Source organism: Nomascus leucogenys, chromosome 25 (assembly GCF_006542625.1).
Source record: "Nomascus leucogenys isolate Asia chromosome 25, Asia_NLE_v1, whole genome shotgun sequence".
NCBI lineage: Eukaryota > Metazoa > Chordata > Mammalia > Primates > Hylobatidae > Nomascus > Nomascus leucogenys.
In genome coordinates, this window is record NC_044405.1 from 539,912 (window position 1) to 559,113 (window position 19,202).

A 19,202-nucleotide genomic window follows, 5' to 3' on the forward strand; every position below is an offset into this window, starting at 1 on the left:
CTTTCCGCGGGAGGGAATGAAAGGGAGGGTGAAAACCGTTAGTTATTTCTTTCTTTGGTCGCGCCCCTGATCAGGTCCAGGATTCGAGTTTGTGTTCTTTCGTTTTAATTCCTTTTAAATCGCGTTCGTTTGCCTGAGATCTAGCTTCTAGATGGCGTTCCTATAGCCTCCCGGAGCCCCAGCCAGCCTCCGTAGAAGGGTCCCGGCGGCAGTGCGGGGCCCATGGGAAGTCGGCTCTGGCGTCCGTGCTCGCAACGCTGGGAGCAGCCCTGAAACTCCAGTGACCCTCAGCCCTCTGCCTTTGTTTTGGGATAAATGAATTCAAGCATTCTTCAGTCAATTCCGTTTATCCAAGGGATCAGGGACACATTTTCTCTATTGCTAGCACTGAAGTGGGCCATTAAAAACAAAACCAAAAAAAAAAAAACGAAATTAAAAAGAAAACCTTTAGCTCTTTCTTCAAGTAAGTCTTAAGCGGCCAAAATTGACCTTATGGACAAGTCCTGTAACGTGACAGCCATTTTAGGACGCTTGTGACATGCTGTTCAGGTTCTAGTCTGAAGTAGGATTTTTTTCGCATCTTGGTCACTGGTAGCACTTAATGGCTCCTCTGAGAATGATTTTGTCATTTTTGCTGTTAGAGTTCACGATGACTAAGATCCTGGAGAATTGAATCCATTTTCTCAGCTTAGATATAAATCAAACCATCCCTGTTGACAACACGTCAGCCTGCTGTGGGAATACATCGCTGTTTATTTCTATCTGACTTATCAATGTGAATTTTGATTATGGAAGCTGACTTCTGGTTGATAGGGATTCATTGTAATGTTCTCTCTACTTTTGCGCATTTTTAAGTATTTCATAATGCGAAATATAAAAAGTGTGTGTCTATAGTGAGTGCTGTTCAGTAAGATTCTTATGAGGAGTGAAGAATTCAAGCACTTAGTTCTTAAATATTACTTGTAATGGGCATTGGGCTGGAGGTGTTCCAGGCAGAGGGAACTGAATTACCAAGAGCATAGAAGCAAGAGATCATCTATTCCATAGATTAGAAAGTGGTGGATCATAAAGCATGAGGTAGAATTCTGAGAGACAGAACTAGAGACTTAAGCCAGATTAAGATTAGCCGTCTGTGGCAAGCACTGGTCATTGGGATTCTCCCTGCCACTCACTCCTTTCTCCTTCCTAACAAGATCCTGATCTGTTCAAGAAGCAGGTAAAGATTATGTGATCTCAGAGTAGAAGGCCTTTAGAATTAACATTGAACTAAATAGGTTGTATTCATTTTCTATTTCTGCCTTAACAAATTACCACAAATTTAGTGTCTTAAAGCAGCTCAAATCTATTATTTTTACAGTTCGGTATATCAGAAATTTGGTATGGGTCTCACTTAACTAAAAGCAAGTTGTTAGTAAAGCTGCATTCCATTCTGGATGTTCTAGGGGAGAATCAGTTTCCTGCTAATTTGAGTTATTGGCAGAATTCAGTTTCTTGCAGTTGTAGGGTTCAGGTCTTCATTTTCTTGCTGGCTGTAACCTGAGAGCTGTTTCCAGTTTCTGAGGCCATACACATATCTTAGCTCAGAGACCCTCTTTCTCCATCTTCAAAGCCAGCAACAGTGGGTCGGGTCCTTCACAGAGGATATCTTTTTGCATCGCTCTTCCAAATTTTAGATGTCATGTGTTTACACTGTACCTATCTGGACAACTCAACGTAATCTCCATTTCAAACCCTATAAACTTATCATATCTGCAAAGTCCGTTTTGCCATGTAAGGTTAACTATTCACAAGTTCTAACCGTTTGAGGAGGGCTTTATTATGCCTACTAAAATGGTTCTGTGGCCCCTCAGATTCACATCTGTCTCACATACAAAATGCAACATCCGCCAAAGTCCCATCCCATTATAGCATGAATTCAAAGTCCAGAAAGTTCATCTATACTTCATCAGTTCAAAAGTCTCATATCTCATTATCTAAATCAACTAAATGGGGTAGTAACTGATACCACTTATCCCTTCTTGTTTGTTTACAATCAGAGGAACAATGAAATACTTAGATAAGAATGCTGGTGAGACTACTCCAGTAATGTTATAAAGAACAGAAAAGTCAAGGCATTGGGGTTGGGAAGTAATCATTGTTATCATTCTCCACTAGTGACCAATTTGTTGTTTTTACAGTTATTGTTTGGTGTTTTATGTTACAATCCATTGCAATTATTATCCTTCTTGATACTTAGATTGCTTTAATTTTGGCCGATGGCAGCCTCTTCAAAATTCACTCATGAATGCTTTTGACACAATCGCTTTACTTACTGCCTTGCTACTTGCTCTAAAAAGATATCTAGGATCCTCTTATTTGTTTTTGTTTGTTTGTTTTGTTTTGTTTCATACTTATAATTAACTGTATGTCTAAGGAACCCTACTTTCTTTTATTAAGAAAGTGGTATCTGGAGACCATAATTTGTATGCCAGGGGGTTATTATTTTAAGGGTGCCAGTTCTTTTTATATCTTTGAATTCAGTGAAATATCAAATAAAAAGCCAGCAGGATATTTTATGACTTGATAAAATGGCAATAAAATTTATTTGGAATATTTAAGAATTTAATGGGTATATAGTCCTTGCACATGTTAAGTGACAAAACTACAAACTTAATACTACAGAGGAAACAGAAAATGGACTTCAGGCTTAGCAGCAGCACATGCTTGTAGTCCCAGCTACTCGGGAGACTGAGGTGGAAGGAACACCTGAGCCCAGGATTTTGAATCCAGCCTAGGCAGCATAGCGAGAACCCTATTGCAAAAAACTAAATAAAAGAAATAAAAATAAAACAGACCTAAGAAGAAAGTACCAATCTCTTCAAAATAAATGAAAGCTATATTATTCAACAAATGTAACAGGGCAATTGGCTATTTATAACTTTGAATGTAGAAAGAGATGTTATACCTTAACATCAAAATAAATATAAATAGATAAAATGTTTTAATTAAATAACTACAAGTAGTTTTATTCATTAACTTAGGGGTAGGAGAAGTCTTGGAAATTAAGACTTAAAACCTAGAAACAAGGCAAAACTAAACTGAACAGATAAATTTGATTATGTAGAATTTAAGATTATCTAGCAGGCAGAATTACCTATTTGAATTAATATGAAGTCAAAAGACAAATGACAAACTGAAGAAATACTAAACATACATGATGTACAAGAGATTTAATTCCTTACTTTATGGAGAGTTCCTTCAGAGTATAACGATGTACAACTCAATTGAAAAATAAGAAAGGACATAGACAATAGAAAATAAAATAAAATAAACCAACAAACATGAAAATAAATTCTACCTTAGTCACATTTAAATAAACATAAATCAGAATAATAACATGGCATTTCTACCTATCTGTAATCAGTTGAATTGTGGCCCCGTCCAACAAAGATATGCTGGAGTGCTAAACCCCTGTACCTCAGAATGTGACCTTATTTGAAAATAAAGTTGTTGGACATATAATCAGATAATATGAGGTCACACAGAAATACGGTGGTCTGTTAATCCAATATTACTGGTATCCTTATAAGAAAAGGGCCATATAAGGCACAGAAACACAAGGAGAATGCTATGGGATGACCAAGGCAGTGATTAGAGTTATGTAGCTACAAGCCAATGAACGTCAAAGATTGTCAACAAACCAGCAGAGCTACGAAGAGTCAATAAAGGATTCCCCTGCATGTTTTAGAGGGAACATGCCCAACTCATATTTTGATTTTGGACTTCTAATCTCCAAAACTATGAGACAATAACATTTTGTTGTTTTAAAGCCATGCAGTTTGTGATAATTTCTTATGGCAGCCCTAGGAAACTATATACTATCTTACTGGAAAAATATTTAAATAATGATAAGCAGTGCTAGTGAATGTGTCTGTTGCTCATGGTAGGCCTGTTTGTGGAGTATATTTTGAAAGGGTAATATTGATTAAAATGCAGGGCACATAGACTTACATTTACAGCCATGATTATAATGAATAGAATTATCCTTTCTCCACAGAGAAAGAGATGGAAAACAGCACAAAATTAGATGAAATAATAGTTTCAGACTTTGGAGAATAGGCATAGAAACACTGTGATCCCTGAGAAAAAAAGAGATAAACCATGTAAAGTCTGTAGTCATCCTGTATTTTTGAGAGACACGCACGCAAGACCACAGTGTAGACGAAAGTCCCAAGTAGAGTATATGGCCTTGCCTTGTGTAGAAGATACATACCAGAGTTCGGGAGGTTTGGAAGGAGGCTGAAGTTGCAGCAAAGGGCTCTGAAGAGGTAAGCGCTATGCAGAACACCAGAAATCCCCAAGATACTGGGATACCTTTACTTCACACCATACACAAAAATTAACTTGAAATTAGTCGTAGATCTGAATGGAAGACCTCAAAGCTCAAACAACAAATTTGTGGGAAAAAGCATGGGAGAAGATATTTGTGATCTTCTTGTAGGTAAAGTTTCCCTACATATGAAAGAGAAAGCATGAATCATAAAAAAGTTGATAAATAGAATGTCATTAACATTAAAAATTTCTATTCTTACATACCATCAAGAAATGAAAAGTCAACTCATGAACTGAGAAAATATACTACATATATCTAACAAAAGACTTGTATCTAGAGTTTATGAGTAACTCTTACAACCAAATAATAATATAATAGAAAATACCTAGTTAAAATTTGGTTGTTAGATTGTAATAGACATTTCATAAAAGAAAATACACTAATAGCCAATAAACACGTGGTAATATACTTAACATTGGGGACCAACAAAATCACCACACGTCCACTACAATGGCTAAAATTTAAAGGATGATTCACTAAGTGTTGACATAGATAGGGAACAACTGGAATTCTTATACGTCACCAGCAATATTATAAAATAGTACCTTAACTTTGCAAAAGCAGTTTGACAGTTTCTTAGGTTGTTAAACATATCCTTACCATATGACTCAGCAATTTCACTTGGTATTTAACCAAAAAAAAAAAAAAAACCATATCAAAAAAATTGTGCAAGGATGTATGTATCAGTTTTTCTTGCAATAGCCACAAACTAGAAACAATCATAGATCCATTAACAGTTGAGTGAATAAATAGTTTTACTGTACAGTTGTGCATAAGAAGTATTAAAATGTGTCCACACAGTGACTTATACATGAATGATTTGGGAATCTGTGTTCATAATGGCCTCAAACAGAAGCAATACAAATTCAGCAGGTAAATGGAGATGCCAATTGTGGTATATCCATATAACAGAATACTACTCAGCAACAGAAAGAAATTGTTGATAAACACAATAACATTATGATGAGCTAAGCAAAAGAACCCAGGCACAGAAGAATTTCTACTCTGTGATTAAATGTATAGGAAATTCTAGAAAAGAAATACCTAATACACAGTGAAAGAAAGTAGGGCAGTGATAGCTGAGATGCAAGGAGGTGATTGACTGGGAAGGGGCACAAGGGAAGTTTTTACAGTGATGCAAATGTTCTACATCTTAACTGTGGTAGTGGTTACATGGATATAGATCCATATCTCTCTATATAGATGTCTCCTTGTGTAAATACTTATCTATATAAATATATCTCTGTCAAACTCATTAGATTATACAGTTAAAATGGATGAATTTTATTTTATGTAAATTATACTTCAATGAAGTTATTTTGAAAAATAAAATTTTCTATACCTGAGAACTATGAAGAAGAACACCAGAAATTCTAAGTATTCTACTGCTAGGAATTTATAGCTATTCTTATGAAAGTACACATCTTAATTGCTCATGGCAGGACTCTTTCCCAAAAAATAATTGGAAATGACCTAATCAACCATTTATGGCTCTGTCAAACAGTGGAGTTATAACAAAAAATGAAATTCATTTGTATTGTTGTATTTCTAAAAAGTGTTTCTAAACCGTGTTGTTAAGTAAAATCAATCAAGGTTTGGAGCACATATTAATTAATTACACATTAATACTAATTTGAGTGGATAGCCTAAACAATATGTGCTAATAGCATAAACATTTTATATCCACTTTAATTTAATTTAAACTATAACTTATTACTGTCTTTACTATATTTTCTTATTTCTATTATCTTTTCATCTTTGAACCATTGGTTATTTAGAAGTGTGCTTCCTAATTTCCAAACATTTGGTGATTTTCTAATTACCTTTTTATTATGATTTCTAGTATAATTATACTGTGGATGGACAACATATTCTGTATGATTTTAATCCTTTGAAATATATTCACACTTGCTTTATTGTCTGGAATATATTCCGTTTTGGTGACTATTCCATATCTATGTGAAAAATGTGTGTTCTGCCATTTCTGGTTGTAGTATTTTGAAACTATCATTTAGATGTATTTTAAAGCTTCTGTATCCTAGTTTTGTTCTTATTATTGTTCTAAATGCTTTATCTGTCATTGAGAGTTGTATGTTAAAATATCCATCTATGATTGTGGATTTTCCCAATTGATGTGTGTGTGTGTGTGTGTGTGCTCTGTTTTTAGGCAAATACAAATTTAAGATTATAATTATTTTATTAGCATGAAATATTCCTTTTTATATTTAATAATACATTTTGTTTTAGAGACTACTTTGTCCCAGGATCAGAACAGAACTACATAGCAAAATTTAAGGTGATGCCTACTCTCTGATACCGACTCTGCAGTTGTAGGACCCTGAGAGTAAGCTCCCCCTTAAATTTTGTGCCCAAATGCCTCATCCTGTAAGAGGCATTCACTCTCATGGCAGTTGCACTTGCTTTCCTTGCCCTTATTCCAGTCCTGATTTGTCTGATATTAATAGAGTTACTCCAGCTTTCTTCTGTTAGTATATCCTAAGTACATTTTCCCTATCCTTTATCTCTTCACCTGTTTATCTCCTTATATTTAACATGGTTAACATGTTTATTGTATGGAAGCTAAATGATGTGTACACATACACATAGAGTGTGGAATAATAGACACTGGAAACTCGAAAGGGTGAGAGGGTGGGGTATGTGAGCGATGAGAAATCACTTAATGGGTACAATGTACGATATCGAATGATGGTTACACTAAAAGCCTAGACTTTACCAGTATGCAATATATCCATGTAACGAAATTACACTTGTACCCCTTACATTTATACAGATATATATTTTTTAAAATAGTGTCTCTTGTAAGTAGTATACAGTTGGGCTTATGTTTTAATGCAGTTGGATAATATGTCTTTTATTTGCGGTCTTTAGTTAATTTACATTAACTATAGCTATGGATACAGATCAATGCATGGATTTAAGTCTATCATCTTCCTTTATTAAAAAAGTATCTTTTTTTTTTACTTCTTTCCTGCTTTCTTTTAGATCACTCAGTAATTTTTATTCCATTTTATATCTTTTACTTTTTCAGTTAAAAATCTTTTTCTTTTATTCTTTAGTGGTTATCGTAGTGATTTTAACATATATCTTTGACTTATTACATTTAGTCCTTTTATCATGTCTTGAAGAATGCAAAACTCTCACAGCACTTTTACTTATCACTCCCTATCTTGAATATTTATTGTTATATGTTGTACATGTACTATGTTATACACCCTACAAGTAATAATTATTACTATTGTTTTTTTGTTGTTGTTGTTTGTTTTGTTTTTTTTGAGACGGAGTCTCGCTCTGTCGCCCAGGCTGGGGTACAGTGGCGCGATATTGGCTCACTGCAAGCTCCGCCCACCAGGTTCACGCCATTCTCCTGCCTCAGCCTCTCCTAGTAGCTGGGACTACAGGCACCCACCACCAAGCCCGGCTAATTTTTTGTATTTTTGGTAGAGATGGGTTTTCACCGTGTTAGCCAGGATGGCCTCGATCTCCTGACCTTGTGATCCACCCACCTTGGCCTCCCAAAGTGCTGGGATTACAGGCGTGAGCCACCGCACCCGGCCAACTGTTGTTTTAAAGACATCAATATTTTCCAAATTTTCTCACATATTTAACTTTTCTAGTGTTCTTCGTTTCTTTGATGTTTTCATTTTTGACCATTTTCCATCAGCTTGAAAAATTTCATTAATATGTTTTGTAGTGCTGGTTTGTTGGCAACAACATTTTTTGAGGAGGGCTAAAATATCTTGATATCATCTTCACTTTTGAAAAATATTTTCATTAGATACAGGATTTGGGTTGGCAGTTTTAATTTCTTCCCTCTTTTTCTTTTATCACTTTAAAGATGCCATTCCATTGCTTTTGTCTGGTAAAATTATCCATAAATCTCATTCTTGCTTTTTGAAGAAGATGTGCCTTTTTTCTATGCCTGGTTTAAAAATCTGTTTCTCCCTTTTTTTTTTTTGAGAAGTTTAAATACGTTTTGCCAAATATGGTTAATTTGTATATGTGTCTCTTGAGGCTGACTGGGATTCTTGGATCTCTGGTTGTTGCCTTCATCAGATTTAGAAAAATGCTCATCCATAGCTCTTCACATATTGTCTCTGTCCCTTTTCTCTTTTTCTGAGATTTCAATTGCGCATGTATTTGCCCATGTACTATATTAATTTTTGCCCTATATTCGTTAATACTTAGTTCTTTTCTTTCCATTTCTTTTCTGTCTTCAAGTTGAATTTTTTTCTGTCTCTGTGTTCACTAATAATTTCTTTACTGTGTCTAGTCAGCTATTAAACACATTCTAGAGTTTTTAATTCATGTATTTTATATTTTTCATTCTAGAATGTTTCATTTGATTTTTGTATTGATTCTAATAATATGTTAAAATTCTGTCTTTTCTTTCATTCCGCTCATCATTTATTCTCTTTTATTTAAATTTATTCATTAGTTATTTTAAAGCTTTTATCTGTTTAGTCCAATGATATCCATAGCTAGGGAGAAGAGGATGTGTCCTTATATCATCTGATTTTTTTCCATTTTCTTTCATTACGTTTTCCAGTTTATTCAGATGCCTCGTTTCTATACATGTTAGAACTATAGAGAGAGAGAGGTTGATGTTACTTTCCTCTCAAACAAGATTTTCCCTTTTCTCTTATGCAGATAGACTGAGAACGAATCATCTTAGTACAACTGGGAATTTAGCCACATGGGTTGGATTCCACCACAAGTAAAAAGTTAGTCCTTCTCTAAAATACAGACATGCCCTGTGTTTGTTGCAGACCCCTCCCTCTAGAGGTACTTTATCCCTTAAGCATTGCAAGAAACAGGAGTTCCTTCTCTCTTTGCACCACCTTAGCACTCATGTTTGGGGCTCCTTTAGATTCCACTGCCAGTGTCCACCCAAAGTTCTGAGGGTTTCTGTTTCTCCTAGAGGAGTTCTTTGCTTAAGTCAAGCTTAATCTTTACTATGTGCACAGATTTGGCAAATGCTGCCATGAAGAAAACTGTTGGTCTCATCTTTCCCAAGAAGTATTCCATCTCTGGAAACAGTTCATTTAGTCCTCTTTGCATCCACCCTACTTCGATGTCTTACAAACTTGACTTTGGGATGTATGCATTTTTTTCTATTTGTTGAAGTAGGAGTTATAACTTGTACCCTGCCTTCTTCATTCCACTCAGAGGTTAAAATAGACCAAAATTTTAATGAGTTTATTACCTTTTATTGATCCTGACTTATACAAATACTGATAAAAAGGATTTTAAGATCACATTCATACTTTTGGGGAATGAGAGCCACAATTAATTAACAATATCTGCAATGAGATTGGATGCAAGAGTATGGCACTCATACTATTCCTACTTCTGTCTAATTACACTATTTGTTTCTATGTGCAAAAATCTTTGGTGGGTGGTGGATGTGCCCAAGACATAGGGAAGAAAAAGAAGTAAACAGGGAAGTACAACACAGACTCTGAATTGGGGCATCATGGAAGAAGGAGCTTTGTCGTCTTGTTCTTTGCTATATATTCACTTCCTACAACAGTGCTAAATACCTTGTGGATGCTTAAATGTATTAACTGAATGCATAAATGAAAAGAGTAAATAAAGACTGTGTATGAAAGTATGTAGATAAAATTCTTCACTAAGCCTTTGGGATTCAGCTGCTTAAGAATTAAGACCATACCTCTAGCTCCTTTTAGTATTTCCACAGCATGCCATGGAGATACATGTTTCTGATTATATATGATACATGGAAATTATATGTTGTTGAATGAGTGATTGAGTAAATGTGTACTAGGGCAGCTAATCATAAATATTTCTACTATTGCTAAAATGACTGGATTTATCCATTCATTCTGAGAGTTTATACTGATTGCTTATATTGTATCAAATACCGTAACTGAGGGCAATGTTTACTCAAACTAATAGCACCATTCAAATTTATACAAACAATAAGACTATATCTTTAAAATGTTTTCACTAAAAGCTGCATAAAGAGTGTATTCAACAACTTAATAGAATAATTTTACAGTCTTTTTTCTTGCTTAATGGCCATTTGTGCCTTCTGACATGCTGCTAGCCATTCAAAGGTCACACTACCTTGAAGTTGAAGATCAAGACAAATGATTAGACTCATAAAAGACAAGTCACTTCTTTCTGGACAGGTGATTATTAATAATTAATTAGCATTTAAACATGTGTTATTTAAGTTCTTTTTAAGTTATAAAGTCTATGATTTGCTAAACAGTTTATATAAATAATGAATAAAACATAAAATAATAATAGTTATCATTTATTTAATTCCATAATAACTGATTTGTATGTATTACAAGCTTTCTTTCTGAAAGCAGAGTTTGGAGGTGGTTTCATAACTTTCTACAAACAGAAAACTGAGATTTAGAGGGTTAGCTAGGGACGAGTTTAAAACTAGATCTGTCTTATTAGAAAAACAATCAATGTTCTTGTCTTAGCTTGGGCCTCCATAACAAAATGCGATAGACTGTTGGCTTCAAAAACTGAAACTTATTTTCTCACAGTTTTGGGGGCTGGTGGGTCAGAGATCAAGGTGCTGGCCAAATGTGTGTTTTGTTTTGTTTTTTTTTGAGGATTCTCTTCCTGGCTCACAAACGGCTGCTTTCCTTGTCATTGATGACTTGATATAGACGGGGAGAGGGAGAGAGAGCAAAGTGTGTGTTTGTGTGTGTGTCTCTGTGTGTGTTTATGTTAGAGAGAGAGAGAGAGACAGAGATCTTACACTTTTTATAAGGTCACAATCTTGTGGTATTAGTACCTCATTTTTATGACCTCATTTAACCTTAATTACCTCCTAGAGCCTTTATCGCCAGATACAGTCACATTTCACATCGAAGGTGTGGGCTTCGACATATAAATTCTGTGGGACACAATTCAGTCCATAGCAATTCTTACGCACTATAATATACTCTTTTAATTTTTAAATAAAGATGGAATTATTTAATATGTTATCTTTCAATTGCCTTCTGGGTGTGATTTACATTGTGACTTATATATAATACTAACTCCCTGAAAAACTCTCTGACACATAATATCTGTTGAATTAAGGAGTGAATCCCATCCCTAAAAAGAACAAATTTGTGATAATGCAGATATGTGTTCTTGTATGATTTTCATTTTTTTTTTTGGTCTCCAAAGTATAAATTATGCACTATTTCCAATGCAAATGATACCCTTTAAGTTTTCTTTCTAGCAACTCTAGAATTCAGAGAATAAGCCTAAACTCAGCTTTGGTTTCCTAGACTTAATTATGTCTTAAATATGAGACTTCAGTAGTCTAATTCTCTTTGCATCTTCATTGTTTCTCAGTCCACCAAAACAATATTTAGCCTCGGCAAGATCTTTAGATTTTGGATATGACTTTAGAATATATAAATAATACTATCCCAATGGCTAAAATTATTTTTCAAAGCTGGACTAGTACGGAATTACAATGGATTATAGAATATGGAAATGTATCAGCTTTCAGGTGGTTTTCTCTTTTCAACAAAGAAAGCCTTAATAAAAATGGTATTTTCAAAGAACTTACTCAGTTTTTCTGAACACAATGCTATGGCCTTACATTTTTGCCTGATATGGTGAAATTCAATAACATCACAAAATAAAAGAGTTTTCTAGACTCACCTCTATACAGGTTGGAGACAAAGGAAAGAAGGGAATTTATGTCAAGATGTTCACAGTGTTTTTGTCCTAATCAAATGTTCTGATTCAAATGTTTTTACAGTAACATATCTGACATTTTGGTAATAGGTGTTGAAGTGCTTGGCTAAATTTAGAGCAAATTAACTATACTATATACATCAATATTCTTTTGATTCAAATTGGGAGGAAACCCACGAACTCGAAACAGAATAGGATCTGTTGCCTAGCAGAGCAGAAAGAATTCTGAGTGAGCTATTAGAAAAGAGTTCCAGGGCCAGTTCTGTGACATTGATGACATGACTCTTACACGTAAACATTGATAACATGACACTGATAACATCTCTTTAGCAGATATGGTCTTGGATATTCCTTTCTTTCTTCGAAAATGTGATTTCATTCCTCCCTCCCTCCTTTCTCCCTCTTCCTTTTCCTGCCTTCCTTTCCTCCACAAATAGTTGTTGTACAACTACCATTTCCTAGGCACTGTGAATACAGTAAGGAACCAGAACGATAGGATTCCTGAGCTCAGGGAGCTTATAGCTCAATCAGAGGAGCCCAGACCTTTAACAACTAGTTGCTAAAATAATGATATGATTTTTAAGCATGATAAGTGCTTCAAAGAAAAGATTTACATTGGTGGAAAGGGGGCTTTTGTGTATCATTTTACGTTTTTGTGTATACCCCTTTACTCTCATGTATTAAAGGGAAGTACTTCCATCTTTTTTTCCTGTAAAAAGAGAGAGATTTAATTGGTAATAGGCCAACATTTTAATAAAGAAAATAATACTTGTAATGCAGTCTACAGCTAATGTTAACCTTTTAAATATATTTTTAGTAAAATTCATTTTCTCTTTTCCTAAAAAAATTCTTTTGCAAGATTCTAGGGATAGGCATAAGCTTATTTCAGTGCCTCTACTTTAAGAATTTCTTTTTTTTTTTATTATTATACTTTAGGTTTTAGGATACATGTGCACAATGTGCAGGTTTGTTACATATGTATCCATGTGCCATGTTGGTTTGCTGCACCCATTAACTCGTCATTTAGCATTAGGTATATCTCCTAATGCTGTCGCTCCCCCCTCCCCCCACCTCACACAACAGTCCCCTGAGTGTGATGTTCCCCTTCCTTTGTCCATGAGTTCTCATTGTTCAATTCAAACCTATGATTGAGAACATGCGGTGTTTGGTTTTTTGTCCTTGCGATAGTTTACTGAGAATGATGGTTTCCAGTTTCATCTATGTCCCTACAAAGGACATGAACTCATCCTTTTTTATGGCTGCATAGTATTCCATGGTGTATATGTGCCACATTTTCTTAATCCAGTCTATCGTTGTTGGACATTTGGGTTGGTTCCAAGTCTTTGCTATTGTGAATAGTGCCGCAATAAACATACGTGTGCATGTGTCTTTATAGCAGCATGATTTATAGTCCTTTGGGTATATACCCAGTAATGGGATGCCTGGGTCAAATGGTATTTCTAGTTCTAGGTCCCTGAGGAATCGCCACACTGACTTCCACAATGGCTGAACTAGTTTACAGTCCCACCAACAGTGTAAAAGTGTTCCTATTTCTTCACATCCTCTCCAGCACCTGTTGTTTCCTGACTTTTTAATGATGACCATTCTAACTGGTGTGAGGTGGTATCTCATTGTGGTTTTGATTTGCATTTCTGTGATGGCCAGTGATGATGAGCATTTTTTCATGTGTTTTTTGGCTGTATAAATGTCTTCTTTTGAGAAGTGTCTGTTCATGTCCTTTGCCCACTTTTTGATGGGGTTGTTTGTTTTTTTCTTGTAAATTTGTTTGAGTTCATTGTAGATTCTGGATATTAGCCCTTTGTCAGATGAGTAGGTTGCAAAAATTTTCTCCCATTTTGTAGGTTGCCTGTTCACTCTGATGGTAGTTTCTCTTGCTGTGCAGAAGCTCTTTAGTTTAATTAGATCCCATTTGTCAATTTTGGCTTTTGTTGCCATTGCTTTTGGTGTTTTAGACATGAAGTCCTTGCCCATGCCTAAGTCCTGAATGGTATTGCCTAGGTTTTCTTCTAGGGCTTTTATGGTTTTAGGTCTAACATGTAAGTCTTTAATCCATCTTGAATTAATTTTTGTATAAGGTGTAAGGAAGGGATCCAGTTTCAGCTTTCTACATATGGCTAGCCAGTTTTCCCAGCACCATTTATTAAATAGGGAATCCTTTCCCCATTTCTTGCTTTTGTCAGGTTTGCCAAAGATCAGATAGTTGTAGATAAGTGGTGTTATTTCTGAGGGCTCTGTTCTGTTCCATTGATCTATATCTCTGTTTTGGTACCAGTACCATGCTGTTTTGGTTACTGTAGCCTTGTAGTATAGTTCGAAGTCAGGTAGTGTGATGCCTCCAGCTTTGTTCTTTTGGCTTAGGTGATGCGGGCTCTTTTTTGGTTCCATATGAACTTTAAAGTAGTTTTTTCCAATTCTGTGAAGAAAGTCATTGGTAGCTTGATGGAGATGGCATTGAATCTATAAATTACCTTGGGCAGTATGGCCATTTTCACGATATTGATTCTTCCAACCCATGAGCATGGAATGTTCTTCCATTTGTTTGTATCCTCTTTTATTTCATTGAGCAGTGGTTTGTAGTTCTCTTTGAAGAGGTCCTTCACATCCCTTGTAAGTTGGATTCCTAGGTATTTTATTCTCTTTGAAGCAATTGTGAATGGGAGTTTACTCATGATTTGGCTCTCTGTTTGTCTGTTATTGGTGTACAAGAATGCTTGTGATTTTTGTACATTGATTTTGTATCCTGAGACTTTGCTGAAGTTGCTTATCAGCTTAAGGAGATTTTGGGCTGAGAGAATGGGGTTTTCTAGATATACAATCATGTCATCTGCAAACAGGGACAATTTGACTTCCTCTTTTCCTAATTGAATAGCCTTTATTTCCTTCTCCTGCCTGATTGCCCTGGCCAGAACTTCCAGCACTATGTTGAATAGGAGTGGTGAGAGAGGGCATCCCTGTCTTGTGCCAGATTTCAAAGGGAATGCTTCCAGTGTTTGCCCATTCAGTATGGGTTTGTGGGTTGGCTGTGGGTTTGTCATAGATAGCTCTTATTATTTTGAGATATGTCCCATCAATACCTAATTTATTGAGAGTTTATAGCATGAAGGGTTGTTGAATTTTCTGAAAGGCCTTTTCTGCATCTATTGAGATAATCATGCGGCTTTTGTCTTTGGTTCTGTTTATGTGCTGGATTACATTTATTGATTTGCGTATGTTGAACTAGCCTTGCATCCCAGGGATGAAGCCCACTTGATCATGGTGTATAAGCTTTTTGACGTGCTGCTGGATTCGGTTTGCCAGTTAGCAACGACTTGTTTTGTATATGAAGATGTTGAGCTCAGAGGACTAGGTGAAATACACGATGCCCTAGGTTTCTCATTTTAGTAAAGTGATTTTTTTCCCCTGAATTTTAGGCCAGCTAAAAACGTTTTCTTTATGTAGCTCATTGAAAACAATTTAAACACAGCAGTATGTAAAGTTAGAAAACAACTCCTTTCAAACAATCCAACTTCCCCATGTGGTGTTTTCTTTTTTTTTTTCCTGCATAGACGTATATAACATAGCTATGTATTTTTATTAACAGAAATTTGTTAATATTGTATATATTATAATTTGCCCACCTCCCTTAACAATCTATCATGGATATCTTTCCATATGTTGTACATAATCCTGTTTCAGTCTAATACCTACATAATTTCCCATTACACTAATGTACTGTAATTTGTTTAAACAATACCTCTTACTGGATACTAGGGTTATTTCCAGTTTCTCAGTATTATTCTTATGCAATAAAATCCTTCTATGTCTGTCCTTCCTTTTTCTGCCATTATTTCTGTGTATCACTTATTAGCACATAGGACAGAGAAGCTGTTTTGCACCCAGGGTACTATAAGAGCATGCTCCACTCCTAAATTATTCTAATTACTCTGTGGTTTGCTTCTGGGCCTGCTCACATTTTCAAACTCTGCTGTCCTTGAAGATCATTTTTCTCTAGGGGTGACTCAGAAAATTGGTGCAACTTCTGCTCTGGACACTACCTTCTTTTCTTGTTGAATTACTGATTTCTTAACTCAATTTTGTTTTCATGCCCTTCTTATGTTTTATACATACAAAATTATAAATGTATAAATAATAAAAATAATAAAACATGATATATAATATATATTTAAGTTGTTAAGCAAAATAATAAAATGAACACTAATGCATCCCTCCTCCCATATTGAGAAGTCTGTCACCACCATTCTGAATACCACTGAGCCTACCAATGTGTTTCTTTTCTATCCTTTTCTATTCCTGCCTCCCTCTCAGAGGCGAATTTTATGTCTACCATTTTCTTTATTAAAAAAGTTTTATCATATATGATGCATTCCTAAACAATTCATTATTTACTTTTAGTTTTGAGTTATCTAAAAGGCCCCACACTGGCATCATACAGTTAGGGTTTGCTCAGAAAAGCAGAAAGCATATGAGTGATATAGACCAAGGGACTAGAATTTAGGCAGTTATGGAACTGATTAGCCAGTGTATGTAGTCTTTTTGTTTGTTTGTTTTTGCCTGTCTCAGCTCAAAGCCAGCAGTCACTGAGTCTGGAGGTAAAGCTGGAGTAAAGTTGGAGAGCCCAAGGAGACACACCTGTCTCTCATGACCTCCAATCTTGATGATGTAGGTGACTTGACAGAGAAGATGATTCTCTTACCACAGAGCTGAGCCACACCTGGCCAGAATCAGGGAAGGTGAAGGAAGAGATCCGGAGGGATTTGGGGAAGCTGCAGGGCTGGCTGCTGTCCTCTGCCAAGATCAATGACAGCGTGTGTGAGCTGCAACTGCACATGAATGTTACCAACCTTCTGAGACTTAAAATTTTCACCTTCTAACTCTTAGACAAATTTCTTTTGTAGTAATGTTATTTCGAAATCACGCTGAGAAAGCACTTCTGGGCCATGTAATTCCAAATTAGTTATATTGACAAAGTGGCAAGGTATCCACTCTTTATAGATTTCTGTGATTTTTCTCTCAATATTTACATTGCAAGTTGTTTTTTGTAGCTATATGTCTTTAATTTTCATTAGTCTATTATAGTCCATTATGTGAAAAATCTAAAATGTATTTTTCCATTCTCTTGTTTATGGACATTTCAACTGCTTTTAGTGTTTTGCTATTATGAAGAATGCTACTGTGGATATTCTTCTATATTTCTCGATGTAATTATGCAAGCATTTCTCTATGGCTTAGAAATAGGAGAACTGATGTCCAGCTTTACAAAATGGTACCAAATTGTTTTCCAAAGTACTTTTTATGAAATTTATACTTCCACCAATGCCATGTAGATTTTTTGATTGATACATAATAATTATAAATTTTTATTGATACATAATAATTGTAAATGTTTATGGAGTACATGTGATATTTTGATGCATGCAATATTTAATGATCAAACCAGGGTTTCTAGACTAGCCATCACCTCAACCATTTATCATTTCTTTATGTTGGGAACATTTCAAATCTTCCCCTCTAGCTATTTTGAAATACACAGTAGATTACTATTAATTGTAGTCAATCAACTGTGCTATCAAACACTAGAATTTATTCCTTTTATCCCATGTTTGTACCCATTAACCAACCTCTCTTCATCCCCATTCCCTTCCCAGCCTCTAGTAACCATCATTCTACTCTCTACCTCTGTAAGATCAACTATTTTATCTCCCACAGATGAGTGCTAACAGTGACATGTGTCTTTCTGTGCCTGGTTTATTTCACGTAACGTAACGACTTCCAGTTCCATTGATGTTGCTGCAAATAGGATTTTATTTTTTATGGCTGAATAGTATTCCATTCATCCTGTACAATTGGGAAAATATTTGCAAATTATTCATTGAACAATGTACTAATATCCAGAATATGTGAGTAACTCAAACAACTCAATGACAAAAAAACAAATAATCCTATCAAAAAGTGGGCAAAGGATCTTAATAGACATTTCTTAAAAGAAGACATACAACTGACAACAGGTATATGAAAAAATACTCAACATCACTAATCATCAGGGAAATGCAGATAAAAAACAATGAGATATCATCTCACCTCAGGTAAAATGGCCATTATTAGAAAGACAAAAAAATGACAAGTGCCGGCGAAGATAAGGAGAAGGTGGAACTTTTATACACTGTTGGTGGAAATATAAATTAGTATAACCATTATGGAAAACAGTATGACAGATTCTCAAAAAACTAAAAAAAGAACTATCGTATGCTCCAGCAATTCCACTAGTGGGTACTTATCCAGCAGAAAGGAAATCAGTAATGAAAAGAATACCCGCACCCCCATGTTTTATATTGGCACTATTCACAACAGCCACATAGACTTTTAATTGAGCTACGTGCTTGCCAACACTTAGCATTTATCATGATGGTCAATATTTTCTAGTCTGATGAAAGTAAAATGACATCTGTTTGTGATATTTATTTGCATTTTTCTAATTGTTAATGAAATTAAATAATTTTTCGTAGGTTTACTCACCATTTTTTATTTTCTATAAATGCTTGTTCATGTAAATTTTCTCATTTTTCTAATTTTTTTCTTCCCAATTTTAGGAATTCTTTATATATTTTGGTTACTAATGTTTTACAAGTTATACATGTTGCAAATGTCTCTATGGCTTATTTTTAAATATCTTTATAATATCTTTAAATGACATAAGTTTTTAATTATATAATGTGGTCAATTTTATGATTAGTACCTTTTGTATCGTTTAAAATCTCCTAACCTACCCTGAGTCATTAATATATCCTTCTATTTTATCTTTTTTAACTTTCATATTTGGGCCTTTGATCAACCTGGAATTGATTTGTGCATGCAGTGTATTTTTCCCCCATATTTATAACTATGAGCCAACACTATTACTGAATAGTCTGTAATTTCTGCAATGTTTTGCATGGCTATCTCTATCACATATTAAATTTTAATACTTACAAGTCTGTTTTTGAGCCCTCTATTTTGTTTTACTGGTCAATTGATCTAATACTGTTTTAATTATTATATTTTTATAATAGTTTATGCTGTTAATCAGGACAAAGATCTTCTCTTTTTCTCTCTTCTTCATGAGTGTGTTGAC